The 26,163-nt window shown below is 35.1% G+C and overlaps 1 non-coding gene across 1 annotated transcript; it reads right to left on the bottom strand.

The window, feature by feature from the left end:
* Nucleotides 1–2,087: 2,087 nt before the first annotated feature.
* On the bottom strand, nt 2,088–2,194 carry LOC127552608 (U6 spliceosomal RNA). Its single transcript, XR_007951472.1, has one exon. It is a non-coding gene; the product is annotated as a U6 spliceosomal RNA (small nuclear RNA).
* Nucleotides 2,195–26,163: the final 23,969 nt, after the last annotated feature.

Raw genomic sequence — 26,163 nt, 5'->3', positions numbered from 1 at the left:
TCATTTGAGTCAGGTTTGGAATTCAGATCTTTCTGACCCCAAGTCTAGGACTCTATCCACTGCTCCATCTAATTGCTATTGAAAGATAAAAGGAAACATGGCCAGAATACACTGATGGACTGTTAAAATAATACTGTACTAGAGTATATAGGCTATGTGAAGTAAACTCATTACTCTACTGATCAAAGATTTGAACTTGACTTTTCCTGTAGCATTTTGCATACTTATTTGGCTGGTCCAGCTTCCGCTCCAGCATTCCAAGCCAGTTCTGGCATTTTCTGATCTCTATTGCCGATGACCTTCTGGACCCTTCATTGTATTTTCTCTTGGTGATTTTGCCTATAACTCACTACTTTTCAATCTCAACTCCCAACTACTCAACATTCTGAGGACTAGATTCCTTCACCTTCAAGAGTAAAAAACCCATCCCATACAAAAATGAAACTGCTGGACATTCACCTTTGATTTTCTACCACCCAGTAGGAAGATGTAAAAAAGAGGTGAATTTGGGGCAATTTGAAAAAAAAGTTGGGGCTTAATTAATAGAAGTCAATCATCAGGCATTTATTAAGCACCACTATGTAGATAGGATTGGGAAACTACCTGGCTTGAATAGGTAACTTTCTCACTTCTCCTCCACCACCCCACTATCAATCATTAGAAGTCTAAAAAGAACATTACACTGGTTTTATTTTTTCTTAATGATCACAAAACCTGACTGCAGCTTCAAAAACAATTATCTGACTTGGTTTCCAAAACCATGACCTGGGACTATTTTCCTCAGTTCTTAACCAGATCAATAAGGAAACCTATTTGTGCTTGAGAGAAAGGAGGAAAAATGAACCTGCCATAATAAGCCAGTCTCCTTTGATATTTTAGTCTCTACTGCCACTAGAGCCATTTCAAGAATCTGACAGGAAAGAATCTTATTTTTTTTTATTTAAAATGTCATACAGTGACCAAAGAGATTTCTCTTTATTATACCTATAAATCATTCATACTTTCTTTATGACAAAGAGAAAATATACATTTTTCTAATTTTTATTTTATTATGCTAAAAAATCCTTCCTTCCTCACAAAGTAGGAAATGAGAATAATATTTTATGTTTAATAGGAATAAAATGTTCCTGATCTACATGCTACATAGAGTTCCTCTAAAATGATTCAGTGCAAATATTTTTTAACCAACAAAGGAAATGAAACACAGAAAGCCACATTAAAATAACATTGACAATTTCTGCTTTAACTAGGAACCTGAGAAAGAAGGATTACAGTTGGGTAGAAGGGGCTTATAGGAAGTACTGTAATCAATGGCATTAAGAGCATCAAGGGGCTGAAGTGACTTCCTCCAGGATTCATCCAAATTCCCCATTCTTTCTCTCTGACAACAGTCCCAGAGAGGCATTTTGAGGGTGTTAATTATCCTCTGTACTTTGATATAAATGCCATCTGGACTAGGCTACCAGTACTTCTAGTCTACACCCTGTAAAAGAAGCAGAACCTCTGAGACTACAAAGCTTTCATGTCTGCCCAGTGGCCTTGGATAGGGATTGGAGCAGTCACAGAAGACTCTTACCTGTCTCAGATAATCCCCTTTGCCAAGAACACAAAAAGCTCTATAGCAATAAGAAATAGATATGGTAGAAAGAGAACAGCATTTGGAGTCAAAAGACTCAGATTCTATTCAAACTCTACCATTTATACCATATGTGTAACCTTGGGCAAGTTAATTAACTTTGGGGAACTGCAGTTTTCTCATCTATAAAATGAGAGTATGGGCTACACAATCTCTAAGGTGCTTTTTAGTTCCAAGTTTCTAGGACTGTACAGTTCCAAAACACTTTGTACAAAATATTTCATTTGATGCTTACAACCATCCTGTGAGGTAATTACCGTTCCCCATTTTTATAGTTGGAATGCAATGGGACAGCTGAGGCACTAAGTGCAGTAAGTACAGGGTTGTCAAATTCAAATAGAAACTGATCCCTGAAGGCTACATATTTACTTAAAAAGCCACAATTATCTATGCTGTATTATATTTTTATTTATTTTGTTAATATCTCCCAATTATATATTTTTAAATTTTTTAACATATGGATCACTTCATAAATTTGTTTGTCATCCTACAATAGGGCCCAAGTTAATCTTGTCTGTCTCATTCCAGCTTTAATATGAGTGCTGCCAAAACAAGCGCTCTCAATTACATTTTAATCATGTTTACTGTGGCAGAGTTTAACGCCTCTGGGTAGTGAATAAAGAGCCAGATTTGGAATTAGGAAGTCCTGAGTTGAAATCCTGCCTGAGATAAATCTACTAGTTGTATAACCCTAGGCAAATCTATCAGCATTTTTGTGCCTCAATTTCCACATCTGTAAAATGGGAATTATAATAGTACTATTGGTAGTAAGGATTAAATAAGAGGCATGTATAAAGCCCTTTAGAAACTTTAAAATACCAGATAAATATCAGCAATTATTATTATTAATTATTATTGTTATATTCTTACTATGTGCCCAGCAATGGAAATACACACAGCCTCACAAACACTAAATAAAGGAGACAATACATGCTGACATGAAAAAGAGGGAGAGTGATGGAGAAAGAAAGAAAGAAAGAGAAGGAAGGAAAAGGAAATACAGGGGGAAAAAGGAGAAAGGGAAGAAGGGAGAAAGGAAGGAAGGAAAGAAGGCAGGAAGACAGAAAAACAGGAAGGCAGGAAGGTAGGTGGGAAAGTGGGAAGGCGGGAAAGAAGAAAGGGAAGAAGGAAGGAAGGAAGGAAGGAAGGAAGGAAGGAAGGAAGGAAGGAAGGAAGGAAGGAAGGAAGGAAGGAAGGAAGGAAGGAAGGAAGGAAGGAAGGAAGGAAGGAAGGAAGGAAAGGCTGGAAGGAGGGAGGAAGGAGGGAGGGAGGAAGGAAGAAGGTACATTGGTTATATATATTCTAGGAAACAATTTTTCAACCTTATCAGTCATTGATACCTTCTTGTGATGAGTTTATCAGTCTTTACTAAAAGCAAGTTTTGATAAAGAAATGAGGATAAAAGCATTAGCACCACTGATAAGAGATTTGAATGTGGAGGAGAGAGAACAGAAGTGTCCCTAAAGAAGAAAAAGGGACAGACAATTGACCTGCCAAAGACAAATTAAATCTCCTTTAGGTTTTTTCCTATCCTATAAGTAGTCACCTCCAGTGTTCAGTAAGCTCCAAAGTCCATAAACTATTTTTCCAGCCATTGCAAAGGGCTTCCTGGGCTTCCTGCCAGTTATAGACTTTGACAGTTGTAGACCACTGTACAATTTCCAAAATCCACATGATCTTCAACAGTGATCTTATTAGATACATAGGGCATGGAGTTCATTGTCAGGCCCAATTTTATACATGAGGAAATTGAGACTCTTTGAGATTAAAGTGATTAGATGATGACAAGTCTAGTTAGTAAAACAATGCAAGAATAGAACCCAGGTCCAGTGATCTGTTCTAGAGAAACTGGAATGAGGCAGGGAAAACTGGGCTGACAATCCTAGTGAAAGGATAGAGAGTTCAGGCTTTTTACTAAAAAGGTTCTAAATGATGCTTCAGTTATGGCAGTTGTTATTTTTCCTGCAGGACAAGAAAGAACCTTAGCAGAACGTATGTTCAGTTCATAAAAATTAAAATTTACTAGACATAAGAATACTGAGCATTTGATTTTTTTAGTGCCTAAGTAGATATGGCCATAGTAACTGAACAACATAAATAATGAGAAGTACATCAACTGTTTCTATATCCCCAAGGGTTTTTTCTTTATTACCTAGTATGTGTTATATGGAGAAAGGATGGTTAATTTGAAATACGAGTTTCTTTGCAATATTCCCATTCTGAATCTGAGATGCCTACTGGCTTGAAAGAGGCCTTTTGACACTGAGAGACAATAAGCTATTAAAAACATGCTTTGCCTACTAGTTAAAGAAAAGTCATACATGCATGCATGCATATATTCATTCAATGATAAATACACACATATATTTATTGTACATATTGTGCATATTATGAATATATACTTATATACTTACACCCATATGCATTATTCATATATATATGTATATATAGCTACATATATAAAGATATGTACATATAGTATATATAAAATACATTATAGAATGATATATATTGCATTGTGTAATATGTTATATTGCATTATATAATAAATATGAACTATATGTACATAACTGTATATAGACATATTCAGACACATGTCTGTAGATATGTATATATGTAGTACATGTGTATATGTATAGATTTAGTACACATTATGAAATATATACTATATATAAATTTGCAGGTATAAGTATGCACATGAATGTATGTGTATGTGTATGATAATGTTTTCATATCATCATACATGTTACAGTTATTGCTATTCAATCATTCAATTTTCCAGGGTAGGAAGAATGAGAGTAATGAATTCAGTTTTGAACATGTTGATTTGGATATGGCTCACTTCACGGAAAAGCTCAGTAGTGTTTGACTCTTTGTGATCCCCTTGGACCACAGCAGACTAGATCTGTTCATCCTCCATTATCTCTCAAAGAGTGTCCAAGTTCATGTTCAGTATTCCCATGACACTTTCTATCCATCTCACCCTCTGCCATCTCCTTTTCCTTTTGCCTTTTTTTTTCTAAATCAGGAAGCCAGGAAGCTAAGGAGGGAAGGATAGAATCCCATAACCAGGATCCCATAAGTGCTGATAGAAAGTTTGGAGAGGATATGTCCTATGGGAGAAATAGCAAAAAAGCCAGGGAGTGAAGTGTAAGAAGACTGGAAAGATAAAGAGTGCTCAGTGTGTAAGAGGTTTTAAAAGCCAAACAGAAGATTTTCTATTTGATCCTGGAGGTAATAGAGAGCCAGAGATGTTACTGAATTGAGAGAGCATGATTAGGCTATTTCTTTATATTAAATGAATGGAAAGTGAGTTAAAGTAGACAGAGCCACAGCCAACATAAGGAGAGCAACCAGAATGCTATTGCCTAAGTTTTCTATCTGACCCCCCATGAAAAACATATGAATGAGATAATAATAAAATCCTAATAATAAAGATAAGGACAGTTAGGTAGCCTACTGGATAGAGCACTGGGCTTGGAAATAGGAAGGTTCATCTTTCTGAATTCAAATCTGATTTGTGTGATCCTGGACAAACCACTGTTTGCCTCAGTTTCCTTATCTGTAAAATAAGTTGGAGAAGGAAATGGCAAACAACTCCAGTATCTTTGCCAAGAAAATCCCATTGAGTCAGACATGACTGAATACAATAACAAATTTTAAGAATTAATAAATATTTTAATAACTTTAACAATATTTTTAGATTTTTGTTTATGTACATTATCAATATGATCCCCAAAATAACCCTATGAAGTGATATAAAAATCATCCTCATATTATAGAAGAGAAAACTGAGACTGGGTGCCTTACCATATGTATACATCAGTATATATCTAAGGTGGGATTCAAACCCAGGTCACATTTGCCAAAGTTCTGCACTCAATCCACTATACTATATTGCTTTTCAAAAGTGAAGATTACTCTCCAGGCCATCAGTTAATATCTAATTGTTATTTGAGGTAGACAACAACATAACAATCAATTGTTAACTATTCATGGTGACCAGGTTTTGATAAAGGCCTCATTTCCAAAATATATAGAGAACTGACTCTAATTTATAAGAAATCAAGACATTCTCCAATTGATAAATGGTCAAAGGATATGGACAATTCTCAGATGAAGAAATTAAAACTATTTATAGACATATGAAAATATGCTCCGATCATTATTAATCAGATAAATGCAAATTAAGACAACTCTGAGATACCACTACATACCTGTCAGATTGGCTAGAATGACAGGGAAAGATAATGGGGAATGTTGGAGGGGATGTGGGAAAACAGGGACACTGATACATTGTTGGACTGTGAACACATCCAGCCATTTTGGAGAGCAATTTGGAACTATGCTCAAAAAGTTTTCAAACTGTGCATACCCTTTGATCCAGCAGTGTTTCTGCTGGGTTTATATCCCAAAGAGATACTAAAGAAGGGAAAGGGACCTGTATGTGCCAAAATGTTTATGGCAGCCCTGTTTGTAGTGGCTAGAAGCTGGAAAATGAAAGGATGTCCATCAATTGGAGAATGGGTGAGTAAATTGTGGTATATGAATGTTATGGAATATTATTGCTCTGTAAGGAATAACCAGCAGGATGAATACAAAGAGGCTTGGAGAAACTTACATGAACTGATGCTGAGTGAAATGAGCAGAACCAGGAGATCATTATATACCTCAACAACGATACTGTTTGAGGATGTATTCTGATAGAAGTGGATCTCTTCGATAAAGAGAGCTAATTCAGTTTCAACTGATCAAGGATGAACAGAAGCAGCTACACCCAAAGAAAGAACACTGGGAAATGAATATAAACTGCTTGCATTTTTGTTTTTCTTCCCGGGTTATTTATACCTTCTGAATTCAATTCTCCCTGTACAACAAGAAAACTGTTCAGTTCTGCACACATATATTGTATCTAGGATATTTTGTAACCTATTCAACATGTAAAGGCCTGCTTGCCATCTGGGGAAGGGGATGGAGGGAGGGAGGGGAAAAATCGGAACAAAAGTGAGTGCAAGGGATAATGTTGTAAAAAAAATTACCCTGGCATGGGTTCTATCAATAAAAAGTTTAAAAAAACTATTCATGGTGACCATGTGAGTAGAGAGGAATGAACAAATATGAGAAATGTGAGGGTAGAAATAAGAATTGAAAAGATATTTTTATATGTAGAATGAAGGCAAATGAGTAAGTAGGATACCTTGGTTAGGTGCCTGAGTGACCATGAGGATAGTAATATGGAAGTTTGGAAAAGGACAGAATATATAGAATAAAAGCTGGGAAGTAGGAATGGAAAATAGTGATTTCTGTTCTGGATTTATTGAGTTTAACACAAGACATAATTTTAACATAGGCATAATATGTCTATGGGACATTCAGTTCAAGAAGAAAAATAGGCAGTTGGGAATGTAGGATTAGAGAACTGGATAAATAGATCTGAGAATTATTTGCATGGAGATGATAATATGTTATAAAGTCTAATGAAATCATCAAATAAGAGCATATGTAGGAAGAAGAATAGAGAACCAAAGACAGAACTCTGCAGGATATTCATGGAAAGTAGGCATAACCTGGATGAAGAACTAAGAAAAGGAAATTGAGAAGGACCAGTCAGATAATTAGAAGAGAATCGTGTAGTGAAAGACTGAGAAGAATAAAATATCTAGAAAAGCAAGACAATAGTGTCAAAGATTTTTGAAAAAGTTTCATCATGTAGGGAGATGAGGGAAAATTTAGGATGATAGCGCACAGGAATGATCAGATCAAGAGATTTCTTAAAGATTAAGATGATGTGGATGTTTATGAACATTACACAAATAGTCAATAGATAGAGTTTGAAGATTAATGAGAAAATAAACATAAATGAGGCAATTAAGATGGGCTTGTATCCAAGAAGACTCATCTTTCTGAGTTCAAATCCAGCCTCAAACACTTACTAACTGTATGACCCTGAGCAAGGCACTTAATCCTGTTTGCCTCAGTTCTCCATCTATAAAATGAACTGGAGAAAGAAATGGCAAACCACTGCAGTATCCTTCCAAGAAAAACCTAAATGGAGCCACAAAGAATCAAACATGATTAAAAAGGACTCTATAACAACAAGGGGTACCAGAAACAGTAATATACTAAAGGAGATGGGATGGGATGGAATAGAATCAAGACTGCATGCAAAAAGTTTACCTGATTAAGGAGAAGGGTCACATCTTTAGGTAAAAGAGGGATGAAGGAAAAGATGGGAAAGAGAAGACATCAGAGTGATGTGAAATGAGAAAGAAGGTAAAAAATGGAGTTTTCAGTAAATGTCTTCATTTTTTGTAAGCAAGGCACAAAATTGAGAGGTTGAGGAGAGTGCCATGGGAGACTTGAGGAAAGATCAAAAGTTTTGGAATATATACTATGATGAGTAAGTTATTGAATCAATTAGGGAAGTGTTAAAGATTATTATGCTCAAGTCCCCTAATATGAGGGCAGAAACTGCATGAAAAGAAAGACTATGAGCCAGTATTTCTGGCTCAGTAAGGAAGGAAGGAAAGTGATCTTGAGCTTGGCACATAACCACCAGAATCATATTTGGATGCTATATTTGGACTGAATGAACCTCCAAGGAAAAACAGTTTTTCAGTGAAAATAGTAAAGAGAGATTCTGGAAGTAGCAATTGGGTGCAAGGAATATTCTGGCTCACTGGTTGAGTGAGGAGATAAGGGTAGAGATGAAAGGATGCTTTATGACTGAAAATGTAATTGGTCTTGCAAAGAATGGCCAGAGATGTCATTCAGAAGGTAGATATGTCTCGGTGAAAACAAGAAGACAGAAACAGTAGGAAAGGAAAAAAATTAAGATGATGTAAAATGAGAGTAAGTATATTAACTACTGCAGTCAGCATTCAGAATAACACAGTGAAATTGATGGATAAACATAGTGACACATAGAAATGATGTGAGATATGGAGGGAGAGTAGCACTGAGGTGAATAGGAGGGACAGAGAAGGCAGTAGTGGGTGGAATTTTTTTTATTTAAGTATTTTTTAAGATGCTATCAAAATGTACTGAGCAAAATCAATAACTGTGAATGGAAGCTCTTCAGGAGGAGAAATATAGCCAGGGACACACCACAGTTATTATAGCCTCTTACTTCTTACTGAGCATTTAGCTCAGTGTCTAACTCATGTACTTAGTAAATGTTTCCTTCCTTTTGGATCAGATGCATGCTAGGACCATCTAGCTTAGTAACATCTGTCTAATTTTGAGGTGAGATTACATGTTAATTGATAGGAACAGAAGTCATACTATATTCATTTATGATCTAAAAATTAGATTATAAATTCCCTAAGAGTAGAGCTTGCTTTTATATCTGGATCCTCAGAATTTCACATAGTATACAGTATATACATCTAGAACATAGTAGATGCTTAAAAAATAATTGGTGCCTGTAGTGGGTACAATACAATAGTGGGCCCAAAGCCAGGAAAATCTTAGTTCCAATCCTGCCTCAGAGTCTTACTAGCTGTGTGACTTTAAGCAAATCACTTAACCTCCTATTTTCCTCAGTTCTTCATCTGTCAAATAGGAACACAGTGAGAAGGAAATGGCAAACCCACTCCAGTGTCTTTGCCAAAAAAAAACCCATGGATAAAATCCAATGTGGTCACACAGAGTTGGATGTGACTCAAGTGAACAAGAAAAATAAATCATTATTGAATGAATGAATAAAATGTATATCTTCTGTCAAGGAGTATCACATCTCCTGAGCATCAATTTTTTATCTGCAAAATGGGAATGATGATAACACACTATTTACTTTACAGAGTTACTAAAAGAAAAATATTTTGAAAACCCAACAGCCTTATATGAGTATATATCACATATCTAGTATCAGGTAAGGCTGAGGAAAATAAATGATCCCAGACAACCCATCCCACCACAGCCTAAGATACTGTCACAGAAAGAAAGGGGGAGATGTCACAGAGTTAAACTAAGCATAAAGACAAGTGAATAAGATACCAAGAACCCAGCAAACACTGAGGGCTGTGATGTAACAGAAAAAAACATTGTCCTCAAGTGGGAACAATGTAAAGACTCCAAAAGTGGGGAAAGGACAGAGTCTCTGTAATAGTGGAAGATGACTTGCCCTAACTACATGAGTTCTCCATATGTCCTACTGGTATACTCTAAATTTGTATCCACACCTTTCACTGACACTGTTTATGGGAGAGTGCTCCCTAGGTTTATGGTAGAAATATTTTGTAGCTACATTTCTTATTATTGCAATTTAGTAAGTGTCTTTCCTTTGAGATAATTGTCTACTGTCTGATTTTTAATGTTAAGCTCACTTTTAGGGACTTATGACTATACCTTTTCAAATAATATTATAATAATCTACAGAATAATTTGAAACCTTAGAAAAATCACCTAATCTTCAAATCTATGCATTTTGAGCTAAGGAGATGGCCCCAGAAAAGGTAGTACATAAAAATTGGCTATTTCTAATGGTCATCATTATCATCTATAGGACTAAGGATCATGAGAGTTTGTTGTTGTTGTTCAGTCATGTCTGCCTCTTCCTGACCCCATTTGAAATTTTCTTGGCAAAGATACGGGAGTGATTTGCCATTTCCTTCTCCAACTTATTTTACAGATGAGGAAACAGAAAAATGGGGTTAAATAACTTGCTCATAGTGACATCGCTAGCGTCTGAGAACATATTTGAACAGTGTCTTTCTGATTCTAAGTCCAATGCTCTCTATACTGTCACCTACATAACTTAACATGAGAATAAGGATCATTTATTATCTAAGCATTGTATCTCTCCCATCTTCTAGCACAGTTTTTTAAACATGTTGAATACTTAATAAATGCTCTTTAAATTTAATTGAATGTATCACTTTTAGATAGAACTATTAATCAATAAATATTTATTAAGTACCTACTATGTTCTAGCTTCTGTGTTAAGAGTTGGGGAGAAAAAAAAAGAGATCTCAAAAGAAAATGGAGGATATGGCAAACAAATAAATATACACAAATAGGTTATATACAGGATAAATAGGAAACAGTTAGCAGAGAGAAATCATTAGAATTAAGATAGGTGAAGAAAAAAACTTCCTATAGAAGATGGAATTTTAGCTAGGATTTAAAGGGAGCCAGGGAAGGTAGTGTGGATAGAAAGGAGGAGGGAAACTATTCTAAACATTGGGGATAGCCAGAGAAAATGCCCAGAACCAAACGATGTAGTGTCTGGTTTGTAAAACAACAACAAAAAAATTATATATAGCCAGTTATGATTAGATTGAAGGAGAAGATGAAATTTATTGGGAATTAGGGAAAAGAAAATCTGATGTTTTCTTCTTGTTAATCTGTAAAGGAGCAAGGTAGCCACTATTGCTACTCAATCAAATGAGGATCCTAGCCTCTCTATTGCTCTAAATCTGGCCAAGGAAAGCATATAAAATTAGGGAGAGCCAAAGCCTCTGATTGGGTATGTACACTGGTTCATTTTGGTGTGTTTTTATAATTGTTAGAAGGAGGAAGAATAAAGTCAAGAAACACCAATCTGTGACATAGAGGTGTGGCTAAGGCAAAATAATTGATATTCTGGTGAAAAGCCTTGTATGTGGGATTTTGTTTGCTGGGTTATAACAAACTGGTGCTAGTGTCAGTATTGGGAATGAAGGACAACTGAATATAGATTCCCCATGATTAAAGGGAACCTCTTAAGCACTTCATAAATGAAAAAAAAGAGCAGTGAATATCCCTTTTCAGTGGCCATCAAGTCCATTCCACAACCTAAAAAAAATCGCTACTATTATAAATTGTAAAGGTTTATATATAAACTGTGTAAGTGTTCATTCAATAAAAGCTTCCAATCAGGAGAAACTCACTACCTTCTGAGAAGACAATTCCATTTTGAAATAACCCCAATTGCTAGAAAGTTTTCAAAAGTTTTCTACTTTGTAGAAAAGTTTTGCTTTTAGTTTTGCTTGTAGTTTTGTCTTCTGGGAACAAATAGAACAAGTCTCTTCCCTGCTATAATATTTAAAATTTTAAACAAAGTTATCTTGCCCTTCTTTTCCAGACTAAATATCTGGTGGTCTTTCAATTGGTCATAAATAGACTTAAGTCCTTTCACCATTTTGAGTTGCCTTTTTCTAGACATTTTTGAGTTAATCAATATCCTTTCTAAACTTTTGGCCATTGAATTGCTTTCCAATTCTTAAACTGTGTGACTATATTTCTGTCTTCATTTGTTAATATTCCAAATCCACTGTATAAATGTTAAATTATATAGTTATAAGCTAATGAATTACAATCAACAAGTATGTCATAACAGATTTGGTCATCACATAGAACTCCCTCTCTAGCAATTTTTTTACAGGAACAGAATATGACAATTTATGACTTATTAGATAAGTTGTAGGGAAATGCTTACAGACCACAGAGATTAAGTGACTTGCCCACACTTTCATAACTGATAGCTGTAAGGAGAAGAATTCGAACCCAAATTGTCCTGACTTCCAACCCAGAACTCTATCCAGCATGCAACACTACCTCCTTATAAATTCACAATATACATATGATTTGAATTCATTTGAAAATATACAAATACAACATGAAATTCATGAGTCATAAATAAGTCATAATCATGGTTTTTTTCAAAAAGGATATATTTCAATGGAGAGATACTTTAGATTTTCTATTTCATGCCAAGGTGAATTTAATATCTCTATAATCTATAATATATGAATCTTGTGACATACACCCCAATTGCACCCCAATAAAACAGTTCAAATGCTCCATTATGACCTTAAATCATAGTAAAACCCAAAATACTCTAGAAAAGAAAAGTTATCTGAGCTTGACTTATTCCTTTTAAAACAATATTTGTTTTGATTTTTTTTATCATTTAACATGGTCAAAAGTACAAAAAATATTAGCCTATTATGATATTAAGATGTAGTCCAGGGCCAAAACAGAGTCATCAAAGATTCTCATGTAGAATGCATTAATTTTGGTTACAAGTTTTTTTTTCCCTTCAACTGTCTTTAGTAGTTCCCCTTGAACAAGGCCAAAACAAGGTCTTTAATAGCATACAATGTTTAGCTATAATAATAAATGAAATATATTAAGAGAGCATCAGAGTGAACAGTTAAGAGTCTGAAGAACTAGAGATGAGCTCTAAAAAAAAAAGTCCCAATTTTCAAAAAAGGGAAGATGATAGAGCTTCTAACCCATAGAAAAATTGAACTAGCTTTTTTAATTCTTGCAAAATTGTAAAATGCATTATCTTTCTAAAATTCTGAAGATAAGCACTAAATAAAATGATTATTTTCATCTATAAAGTAGAACAAATAAGGATTATATATGTATAAGAGCCATCAAAAGACTCTTGAGATTCCATTTCTTCCCAGCTGGAAAAGATAAAAGCTAAATTAAAATCAAGAACAAAACTTTAAATGTACTATATGAGAAACTCACCTTCCAGTACTGATCTCAAGTTAATTTCTTCTCCTACCAAAATAAAAAGAAAAGACCCTAATTTTAGCATCTTTTTAAGCGTTGTTATACATGAAATCAAGAATCCTTCAAGTACAGCTTACTATGAAAATATGTCAACTTCAATATATAACTTTCAAAGCTATACTACTTATATGTGCTTTCTTCTGACTTCTGTTCTTTACTATGAATTTAACTGCTTTTATGATTTTCTTTTTTTTCCTTTCTTTTTTCCTTCTTCCCTCCCTTCCCTTCCCTTCTTTTCCTCCCTCTCTGTCTGTCTGTCTGTCTCTTTCTGTGTGTCTCTTTGTGTCTCTCTCTCTGACTTGCTCTCTTTCCTCTAGTCTCTCTGTCTCTCTGTCTCTCTGTCTCTCTGTCTCTCTCTTTCCTCTCTCTCTCTGACTCTCTCTCTCTCTCTCTCTCTCTGACTCTTTCCTTTCTCTCTCTATCTGTTTTTCTGTGTGTCTCTCTCTTTCTCTCTCTCTCTGTATCTCTGTCTCTCTCTTTCTTTTGTCTTTCTTGGCAACTTACTAATTCTCCTCTCGATGCCTTCTCCAAATTAAAAAGAAAAATAAAAACAAAATTCATGTGACAAATATGTGTAGTTAAGCAAAACAAAATTCTCCTTTGACTATGTCCACAAATGTATACCTCATTCTGCATCTGAAGTCCACCACTCTTCTGTCATGAGGCAGTTCAGATACTTCATCAATAGTTCTCTGGAGTCATAATTGGTCATTGCATTGATTAGAGTTCTTAAGTCTTTCAAAGTTGCTTTTGTTTATGAAGTAATTATTGTACTGATTGTTATCTAGCTTATCTCATTTCAATCTGTATCAGTTTATATGAGTCTTCAATGGTTTCTTTGAAATCATGCTTTTTTCATTCCTTACAATGTAAACATGACATACCCTAATTTTTTATCAGTTTCCTTATTGATAGGCACCTCTTTGGTATTAGGAATAATTTGTGAACCACTTAAGGAAATTGGCCACTTCCAACCATCCATAACAAGCAACTCTTGTCAGAGCAGCTTCATTTTCTTTTTTTTTTTTTTGACAAGATTGCTAAGTTAATTGATCAGAAGAATGTTCAGATAGAGTTTACCTTGAGTTTAGCAAGGAATTGAATCTCTTGCTGGACAAGATGAAAAAGGTATTAGTTGAATGATAAAGTATTCATTGGATTTGAATTCATTGAATTAACAGACCCAAAGAATAGTGATTGCTGATGTCAACAAAGAGGGAAATTTCTCAAGGAATGCAACAGAATTTTGTTATTTTTGTGGATGGCTTATATGAAACTATAAATATCATACTTGTCCAATAATGCAGATATCTTGAAGCTTAGAGGAATAACTCATATTCTCTGTCAGAATCAAGATCCAAAAATTTCTGGAAAGACTACAACAATAAAACAAATTTAATTGTATGGGATTTAATTTTTTTAATGTGAAGTTTTATTCTCGGGTCCAAAGAAAGTAGCTACATGAATATAGAATGGAGGAGACTTAGCTGAGTACATTCAGTATCTGAGCACAATACCTAGAGGAAGTGGAAACAAGAATTCAATATGAGTCGATTGTATTATAGGACAATCAAAAAAGCTAATATATCTTAGATTGCATTAATGGAAACATAGTACTCATCACAAGAGTAAATTACTGTAAATTCCTTCTGTAAGATCGCATCTGAGTTATTCTTTTCCATTTCAGCTGGTCTATATTGACAATCTGACTTATCCATAGGATGTCAACTATAATTGCTGTTATTGTTTGTTATCCATCCTTCATTCTCGAAAAGAACCAAAGACATCAGGAAGATGATGTCTTCACTCGCAAGTGAATGGATTTAAGTGAGGCAAAGTTATCAGCCCCACTCTCTGCTCCAGTAATCGATGTTCAGTGGCCACACATGTGGACAGATGGACTGGGAGATCTCGGCCTTTTTAAGTGAAGTGTCTGAGGCAGAAACCATTCAGTAATTAAAGCCCAGATAAGCACTGAGGCAAAGGATCAACAACTATAATAGTAAAGAGTTGAGGCCACATAATGCAAATATCACTTGGAAGAATTGGAATTATTTCACTTTGAGAAGGGAGCCCTATGGAGGAATGGGAGAGTCATTTTCAGTTATTTCAGTCAACTTCAAGAGTTGACACATGAAAGAGAATTAGAAGAAGAAATTTCATAGAGGCAGATTTCAGCCCAGTAAAAGAGGAGAAACATCTTTTAATAATTAGAGTTAGTTTGAACTAAAATGGACTGCCTTCATAAGCAATATGTTCTCTAGCATCCATTAAAATAGGAATTAGTTGGCGTCTTATGAAGAATAAGGTAAAAGAGAGGCTTCTGATCAGGTAACAACAGTACATATGTACATAGAATTTCATAAATCACTTTTCTGTACTATAACCATGTGATATAGATTTCACTAATAATATTCCCATTGTACAGATGAAAAAAGTGATACTTGAAAGATTAAGTAATTTATCTGTGGTTATAAGCCAGAAAATAGTAAAGTTGGGGCTAAAACAAAGATCTCCTAACTGAAAAATCCAGCATTTTTCTACTATACTATGCTACATCCTAGAATGTAAGGATAATGCAAGATCCTTTGTAAGGCCCCTCATAACTTTTTAGAATCTAAAATATGTAGATAAATTAATGTCTACTCAATTTTAGAAGGGTTCATTAAAAGAAATGAATTAGAATTGTATACTCACATAGACTCTCACAAAGCCCCATTTGATTTCTAGCAACAGATCAATCAAACAAACACTTATTAAGTACCTACTGTGTGCCACTAGGGATATAAACATTAAAATGAAACAGTCCTAGCAATAAGAAATTTGCATTCTATCAGGAGAGAGTGAGAAAACATTTGGACAGACATAGTCGGGGGAGTTTTGTATATACAAATATTTTTGTTTGATAGAGTACACATATACAAAGTGTACATCTCTTTCCATTTACACATTATATTTTTCAAGCATTTATCTGGATCAATCCCATCTTCTGAGTTTTCCTGGCACTTAGTTATTCTCTTATTGTAAATATGATTAAATACTAAGCATCCTAGATAACTGGAATAATATGATTTAGTTTGTATAAATGCAGGGAATCTCCTTTTAAAGTTTACAACTTAAAGTCACTCCTGGAATAATTTTTTTTTTTTGCATAGTCCCTCATCCCCACAAATACCAAGGAATACCAAGGGATCAAACAGAAGCATCTAGTCATGTATTTTCTTCAACAAGAGGCTAGAGCATGGATTGCTGAAAACTAGCTAGAGCAAAGGCTCACCGCCATTAAAGGTGTTCCCTCAGAAGGACCCACATGTGAAATGACCAGCAGGATGAATATAGAGAGGCTTGGAGAGATTTACATGAACTGATGCTGAGTGAAATGAGCAGAACCAGGAGATCATTATATACTTCAACAACGATACTGTATGAGAATGTATTCTGATGAAAGTGGATTTCTTTGACAAAGAAAAGATCTAACTCAATTTCAATTGATCAATGATGGACAGAAGCAGCTACACCCAAAGAAAGAACACTGGGAAATGAATGTAAACTGTTTGCATTTTTGTTTTTCTTCCCAGGTTATTTATACCTTCTGAATCCAATTCTCCCTGTGCAACAAGATAATTGTTCGGTTCTGCACACATATATTGTATCTAGGATATACTGTGACATATTCAACATGTATAGGACTGCTTGCCATCTGGGGGAGGGGGTGCAGGGAAGAGGGAAAAAGTCATAACAGAAGTGAATGCAAGGGATAATGTAAAAAATTACCCAGGCATGGGTTCTGTCAATAAAAAGTTATAGTTATTTAAAAAGAAATAAAGACAAAAAGAAAAAATAAATAAAAAATTAAAAATTTTTTAAAAAGAAAAGAAAAAAGCTAAAATTTTTTTTCTCAGAACATTGGAAGTATATGGGGATCAGAACCATTTCCATGCATGGTATACTCCAGTCCAACCCTATGGAGCTATTTGTAAGAAGTAACTAGCAATATCCATACAACCAAACACATATTATAGCAAAAAAAATATGTTTTTATGGTAGCACTATGTAGATATAAACTATTTCACCTGAGGAGGGGAAAAAAGCATTAGATTTGTGAGAAATCTTTTCTGTGCTTTGGTGTCATGATACTTTATGTTTCTCAGTCATTCATTGCATTGTTTCTATGTACAAATTATCCCTGAGTCCCAGGGGGCCTCCACAAATTTGAAATATGTATTTCCCTCTTGCCCCTCAGGATCAGATGTCTAACTCTCAGCACAATTGTTTTCCTGCATTTTTCATTTTGACAGATATTTTCAACTTTCCAAGTAATGGCATCTTTAGGGTAAAGTCACAAAGAGTCCAAATCAGACAGGCATCTCTGCACATCTGTAACCCTTTTGCCAGATGTTAGTGGCAAGAAAGGTCAGGTTCTCTCTCAAGGGAAAATCCTTCTACTAGAATGCACAATCAACTGACACTGTTCCCAACATGCAAGCAAACAGGCAGACTAGGACACACGCAAAGGGAATTTAACTTTTAAGATGCTATATAAGAAATAACTTTAAATAGAATATAGATAGGAAGTCATTGAAACACGAAATGGTCGCATTATTCAATAGGCATTCTCCAAACCTTTTTCTAGTCCCCAGATGATTCAATATGCACAAACATTGTCATTTTATTCCATAACCTCCTCCCAAGTGTCCTGATCTTTCCTTGTGGTAGCTGTATTATCCCTTACTATGGATACCACTGCAAATTTGTAGGGATCAAAACTCTGTTATTTTCTAATCCAGGGGAAAAGTAAAGCTGTCACAGCTTTCTACATATTGCAAACAAGTCTCTCCAAATGCAGCAAGTTATTTCAATTCCCTCGGAACTCACAGTTTTTACATTTAGGGGTCATATTAAGAAGCATCTCTTCTGGAGTTTTCTCCACCTATACACAAATCATTATCAGTCTCCTATGGATAGTTGAGCCTCCTTTCTGTACCAGACTTACAGAGAATGATTTATACTTAGTACCTCTATTTTTTCACCACCCATTCTCTCTATTCTCAACTTCTACAGTCTAGGTTCTTCTGTCACCCATTCTATCAATATCACTCTTTCCAAGGTCACAAATGTGACCAACTTTTACTAAATCCAATAATCTCTTCTTAATCTGCAGGGTCCTCAAACTATGGCCCATGGGCCAGATCCAGCAGCTAAGGATGATTATCCCCCTCATCCAGGGCTATGAAGTTTCTTTATTTAAAGGCCCACAAAACAAAGTTTTTGTTTTTGCTATAGTCCGGCCCTCCAACAGTCTGAGGGACAGTGAACTGGCCCCCATTTTAAAAGTTTGAGGACCCCTGCAGCCTATCTTCAAGATTTGGCAATGTTGGCTATGTCCTTTCTTGGCTTCTTCATCCTTGGATAATGGAAAATTGTATTTTCAGTTCCTCCTATGTCTGTCTCTCTGATCTCTTTCCATTCTTCCTTACTGACTCTTTTTTTCCTTAAGTAACTTTCTGAATATGAACTTTGACCAAGATTCTATTTGTCACTATAAAACCAACTCTTTTTTCTGACTTTGCTGTTTCCTTACCATCATTCTCCTGTTAATCAAGTTCTTAGGGACAGTGTAGCAGATAGAAGGCTAACCTTGGAGTCAGGAAGATTTGGCTCCAAATACTATGATAGCTGCATAACTCAGCAAATAACTAAAACTGTGTCTCAGGAAACTTCCTAATTCCATATATTACAGAGTGGGTTTTTTTTTAATGATAGGGGAAATTCCTGTACAGATTCTTAAGTAAATAACATCAGAGACACAGATCTCCCATCCACCCTCCTCCAAAAATGTTTGTCATTTTTGATACTTTCCTCTCCCAACCATACCCCTCAACACAAACACACACATCAATTCCCAAGCATTAATACCTTTTCTATTATTATTATATTGATTTTATCTTAGATCATTAATAGCTGATCCTTTCTCTACAACTGTGGGAGCTAGGTGGTGCAGGGGATAGAATGCCAGACATAGAATCATGAAGACTTATATTAAAATATATACAATATTTGTGAGTTCAAATCTGTTCTTAGACTGTATCCCACTGTGGAACTGTGGACAAGTCACTAAACTCTGCTTCAGTTTCCTCATCTGTGGAATGAATTGTAGAAGGAAATGGCAAACCCCTCCAGTGTCTTTGCCAAGAAAACTGCAAATGAGATTCCAGAGAGTCAACTATGACTGAAATGACTGAACAACAACAAGAATACAATTGTAATCTCCAAATTAATTACCCTGCTTTCAATTAGCAACAAATTAATTAATTTTCCTGAAGCAATAGATTCTATTACTCCTCTGAGTTAAAGCCATCATTGTTTCCCCATTGACATTCAGAGTTGTAGCCAGCTTCCATTTTCCGTACTTTCTCTCTCACTCATCCTATATATGAGCACTATATTTCTGTGATACTAGCACAACCAGATCCTTAATAACTGTAAGCAATTCTTTGTGTAAAGAATCAACGCCCTTGAGTGGATGCCCATGAATTGGAGAATGGCTGAATATATGAGTGTTAAGAAATATTATTGTTTTGTAAGAAATGATCAGCAGGATAATTTTGGAGAAATCATGAATTGATGCTGAGTGAAATGAGCAGAACTAGGAGATCACTGTACATGGCAAGAACAAGATTATACAAGGATCGATTCTGATAGACATGGCTCTCATCAACAATGAGGTGATTCAGATCAGTTCCAATAGTCTTGTCATAAAGAAAACCATCTGTACCCAGAGAGTGGACAGTGGGTACTGAATGTGGACCACCAGATAGTATTTTCACTCTTTTATTGTTTGCTTGCTTTTTGTTTTCTTTCTCATTTTTTTCCTTTTTGATCTGATTTTTCTTGTGCAGCATATTTGTGGAAATATGTATAGAAGAATTGAACATATTTAACATATATTGGATTATTTGCCTACTGCTAGGGGAGGAGTTGGGGGAAGGGAAGGAAAAAGGGTTTGTAAGGGTAAATGTCAAAAATTATACATGTATATATTTTGACAATAAAAAACTTTAATTTAAAAAACCAAAACAAAATTTTAAAAAAGAATCAAAGCCTGCACTAAATAACAATTGGCCATGGATCATGTTTCTGAGCAAATGGCATTGATTTTTTCAGATTCAAAGGAGAGGGCAAGAGAGCAGGAGAGAGAGAGAAAGAGAAGGAGGGAGGGAGGAAGACAGACAGACCGACAGACAGACAGACAGACACAGAGAGACAGAAAGAAATAGAGACAGAGGGGGAGGGAGGGAAGAAGGAAGGGAGAGAGAGAGAAAGGGAAGAAGGGAGGGAGAGATAGATGGTGTCATCTGTTCTGGAAGAAACCTCCAAATTTATTAATTCATATGACTCATAAATAGCAAGTCACTTAACATTTCTACAGCCCAATTTCTTTATGTGCAAAATGAAGGTAAAAATATTAGCAATATCTATCCCATGGAATTCTATCCATCAATCAACATAAGTACCAGGCACTGTGCTAAGTGCTGGAGATTGCTCTAAGGTCTTATGTGGTATAGTATGTTGTTAAGTGTTTTGTAAACATACAATTCTACATAAATATAAATTTTAATCAACTAAAATGACCTATTCATTAATTCAATCAATATTTATGCAGTACCAAATATGTAATATTTAAAAATCTATCTGTTTAAGGATAAATAAAAATATCCAATGAGGCATGGTTCCTACCCTCATTAAACTTGTAATATCTAATATATACATATTATAATAATAAATAGATGGTGACAAGTAAAAGAGCTACAGAGATTGTAGTGAGAATTTTTTAAGTTGGAGGATTATTGGGATCAGTAGAGCAGAAATCAATGAAATTGATTTTTTCACTTATTTTTGGTTTTACTAAAAAAAAAACACTGAGAATTTTTTTAAAGCACAAATGTGCTTTAAATTAAAATTTTAGAATATTTGAAACACATTTTTAGAGTGCTTTCCAGTTTACAAATTTCTTACAACTCTATAAGGAAGATAATAAAACTATCATTATATTCAATTATGATGAAGAAACTGAGTCTTAGAGAAGCTATGAGTTATGATGTAACGACTGAAAAGGCAACACTTTCTATCACACCATGCTGTCTCTCTACTCCAGATCATTTTGAATCAGAATATTGAGTTAACCCAATGATATCAATATCAAATTGCATGTTTGTTTTAAAATTTACATTATTAATCCCTTTGTACTACTATTATCCATTTTTTATTTCTTAAAACTTATTAAGTCATATATATTCATGATAAGAATAAATAAAAAAGGGTTATATTATGTAAATGGATTCCACTGGGAATTTCCTACCAATAAACATTGTCAAACAGATTACATGACCTCTTCATTACAAGTCATCCTTGATCAGGTAACATTTGTAGTTGAGTATCTTTGAGGTCCTTTTCAACTCTAAGAACCAATTATTTGGAACAACTTATAAATCACGGCTTAAGCTCCATGTATCATGGAATCTTTGACAATCTGGTGAAATCTATGGACCTTCTTTCAAAATAATATTGTTGTAGTTTTAAAATTATAGATTTGTAGATTTAAAATTATAATTGAAAGAGATGTTAAATGTCAGTTACACATTAGTAAAAATAAAGATGTATTTTTTTCCATCCAAGTTCTAAAGTTTGGCTCTAGGTCCTTTGGGGATCCATGGATACCAGGTCAACAATCCATATTATAAACCTTAGACTCTAGATTCCTATTCTATTAATGCACTGGCCCATCTTGCCTTCTCGAGCCTAAGAGCACCTGCCAGTGTACAATAAATTCTAGCCATATGTTAGATGTTAAAGCCACATGCCACTGCTAAGCACAAGTCCTGGTTAACTAAGAAAATACTGAATATGGTCAATGACATATGGAGCTGTCCCAATAAACATTCTGCTGGTCCCCATGCATCTGTAGGTGCAAATACCTCTCAGCTAGCTTTTGTTATTCAGTGCCAATTCTGGGTCCAACAAAAGCAATAAATTTTCACAGTGTTGGTTTTTACAATCCCATACACAATGTATGAATTCACAGTGGCCAAATCTACATGCACTTTCAAACTTTTTACCCTTGGGGGTTGAGGTGGGGAGTGTGTGAATTTTCTATAATATTTATTATGGCAATACCATAGCTCCTGTTAAAAACATACACATACACAATGGTGCTACATCAGCAGGTTCCAGAAACTAATAAAAGGAGCTATAAATAAAATGCATAAATTTGATTAAAGTCATTAAGTATCAGGACTTCCAAAAACAGTGATATAAATAAAACATATTTTAGTTATATTTTTCTTTGTTTGGATTTCAATGCAGAATTTGTTTCTTGAATCTCAGTACACTCATAGATAATTGTCAACCCTCCTACATTTTCCTGGCTTTCGGTAATCTCAGGGGGTTATTTGTAAGCACCCAGCAATTGAATGGAAAGAAATAACTCCTGAACACCATAAAAATAGATTTTTTTAACAATATTCTTTTAAAGATAATTGAATTCTACATCTCTTTCTTTGTATAGATATCAGAAAACGTCCTTAGTAGGCTTCCTTTCCTAAAACTTACTAAGAGATGTCTTAGCTATTGTTCCAATAATTATACTCCTCTGCCTTCTTAAACAATGTTAGGATTGGTCAAATTCATTCTTATCTATATCTCTTTTTCACCTACCTCAAATGAATACTCTTTTATTCACTATTGCTTTACTTAATAAAAATAATTTCCTTACCATGAAAGGGTCAACTAATAGGGGCAGTGACCACAAATAGAATATTCTCTGACCCTTGTCACTAAAGTTCCCTGACCACAAGGAATAATTCCTTGCAGTTCACGATTTTAAAATTACCTCGTTCTTTGTAGAGAATCAGAACTAGAAGATACCTGAGAGGTCATCAGTTCAATTTCCTCATTTAATAGATAAGGAAATTGGGTATCAGATAGGGGAACTAATATCTTCATTATTGCCACACTTCATTAATGGGAAAACTGGTCCGTGGTCACAAGTCTTTTGTTGCCAAATGCAATGCTTGTTCTCCTACAACAAGGGATCTTAAATAAACTACACAGATGAGACTCTTTCACACTTAGGAATAATGAAGTGTTTAGAAATACAAGTGGGAGAAAAGAAGAGATGGGGAACTACTTCACAGGACAAAAAAGGTGTTATACCATTCACTCCCCAAATGTTTCTGTATGTGTGTATGTATGAGAGAGAGAAAAGAAAGAGAGAGAGAGAGAGAGAGAGACAGAGACAGAGACAGAGAGACAGAGAGACAGAGACAGACAAATAGACAAAGATAGAGTCAGAGACAGACAAATAGACAAAGATAGAGTCAGAGACAGACAAAAAAACAGAGACAGAGAAACAGAGAGAGAGAGAGAGAGAGAGAGAGAGAGAGAGAGAAAGAGAGAGAGAGAGAGAGAGAGAGAGAGAGAGAAGGAAGGAGGAAGGGAGGCAGAGAGGGAGAGAACAATAAAGAGAGAAAGGGAGATAGACAGGGAATGGCAGAGACAGAGACAGAGAGAAAGAGATAGAGAAAAAATTTGTTGTGTTCATTATGTGCCAGACATTGTGTGAAGTCTAGGAGTATAAATACAAGCCAAAAGAAAAAAGAAAGAAAGAACACAATTATTCCTACTCTCAAGAAGCTTACTTTCTAATGGGAAAAGATAACACACAAAAGGGAGATAGGAAGAGGAGTGAACGCTTTAAAGGTAGCACTACAGTGATGTGAAATCCTGAATCTGGGCAAGAGAAGGCAAAATTTTCATTGATAAACATTTCTTAGTAGTGACTGTCTCCTACACAGAAAAAAATCACAGGTTCAGGCAAAAAGCAAACAAACAAAATAAGGTTCATACCTTACTTTTCCATAGCATTTTGTATCAAAGCATTTCCACATACATTGTCCCATTCAAACTCAACAATCCTATGAAGAATTCAGAGCAAATGTTCTCATCCCTATAAAAGAGAAAGCTGAGTCCCAGACAAAATAAATTCCTCAGCATCTTGTGACTAGTTAAATGGAGAGTTTGGAACAGAATACTGGTCTTTTGGTTCCATGATACTATAAGGAAAGTCAGTAGTTGCTAACTTGACTTGACCTAACTATGTCTTATACATCTTTTGTATTCTCTAAAATGTCTGACATGAAGAATTGCAAAGAGGTGAGGATTTTTGAAAATGTTTCTTTAATTGAATTAAATCAAGCAGATAAAGCTACTCCATTGTGCAACTTAGAGCAAAAGTAGGCCACAATGTCATGGCAGATGAAGGAATCATAAAAAGCAGGACTCTAGAACAGGTATCACAGAATTCTGTGCATAGTTCGATTCCTTGGGAAGATATTTACAATTAAAGACATGAACCCAGGAATGGGATTTACACTGTTGACTCTTTTGAGTGCTAAATTGTTCAGTTGCATAGGGAATGTAATAGATTTACCCTATGGCTTTATCTTCCCACTGCTGTAATGAGCATCCCTTTTAGAATGTGCCTTTAGCTGTGATCATGGCAGATAAGTCATAGTGATAACAATAAGGCTAATTTCCCATGTTTAAGTAGGACCAGCCCATAGCAAGAGAAAGTGGAATATCAAAGAACAAGGCTGCTTTAAAATGCCATATGATAATCTGTAAAGTCCAGGCTAGCTCCCTGGAGTCCACAGGAACAGTCAGACTCAAAATAAGTAAAAGTCCTTGGTCTTTAGGGGGAGAAGTGAAGGGGATGAACAAAACTGCCAGGAGTTTGCCAAGTATCCTTTCTTGATTCTACAATCCAGAATCTCCACACTTTTCTCCTCCTGGTCCTGCAGCCAAATGAAGTTCTCTCACCTCTCTCACCCTACTTCCTAATCCTTACCTACAATTCTCTTAACCCCAAACATTGAGCCAGCATTAACTGTGAACAATTCCAAACATATGCTAATAGTCATTATCGAATAGGTAATTAGCCTTAAGTGCTCGATTGTCTGATTCAAGTGCATCTATTCAAAGTTTCAGATCTTTACAATAAGCTGTTGAAGGGCTATTGGGGGAGGGGGGGTTGTTGCAGTGATAACATGATATATGTCTTCAAATATTTGAAGGATTATCATATTGTCAATTGATCTGATTTTTCTTGTGCAGCATAATGAATATAGAAATATGTTTAGAAGATTTGTACATATTTAACCTATATTGGACTACTTGCTCTCTATAGGACGAAAGGAGAGAGAAAAATTTGAAACACATCTTCTGCAAAGGTGAATGCTGAAAACTATCTTTATGGAGGGGAAGGGTCCCGCATATGCAAAAATGTTGTAGCAGCCCTTTTTAGTGGAAGAAACTGGAAATTGAGTGAATGCCCATCAATGAGAGAATGGCTGAATAAATATATGGTTTATATATGTTATGGAATATTATTGTTCTGTAAGAAACAATCAGCAAGATGATTTCAGAGAGGCCTGGAGAGAAAGGAGCAGAACTAGGAGATCATTGTACATGGCAACAAGAAGATTACACGATGATTAATTCTGATGGACATGGCTCTCTTCATCAATGAGGTGATTCAGACCAGTTCCAATGATCTTGTGATGAAGAGAGCTGTCTACACCCAGAGAGAGAACTGTGGGAACTAAATGTGATTTACAACATAGCATTTTCACTCTTTTTGTTATTGTTTGCTTGAATTTTATTTTCTTTCTCATTTTTTCCTGTTTGATTTTATTTTTCTTGTGTAGCAATATAATTGTATAAATATGTATGCACGTATTGGATTTAACATCTATTTCTACCATATTTTTAAAAAGAGAGAATATTTTTTAAAAAGAAAAGAAAATTATCTTTGCATGTATTTGGAAAATTAAACTGCTATTAAAAAAAACCAAATACTATCTTATTTGATCCTCACAATAACCTTGGGAAGTAGATGCTGGCATTCTCCCCATTATACAGATGAGGAATCTGAAGCCAAGATTAAATGACTTACCCAG

Source organism: Antechinus flavipes, chromosome 2, assembly GCF_016432865.1.
Source record: "Antechinus flavipes isolate AdamAnt ecotype Samford, QLD, Australia chromosome 2, AdamAnt_v2, whole genome shotgun sequence".
Lineage (NCBI taxonomy): Eukaryota > Metazoa > Chordata > Mammalia > Dasyuromorphia > Dasyuridae > Antechinus > Antechinus flavipes.
The sequence above is the reverse complement of the archived record's forward strand: the minus strand, read 5'-3'. Positions and strand labels throughout refer to the sequence as shown.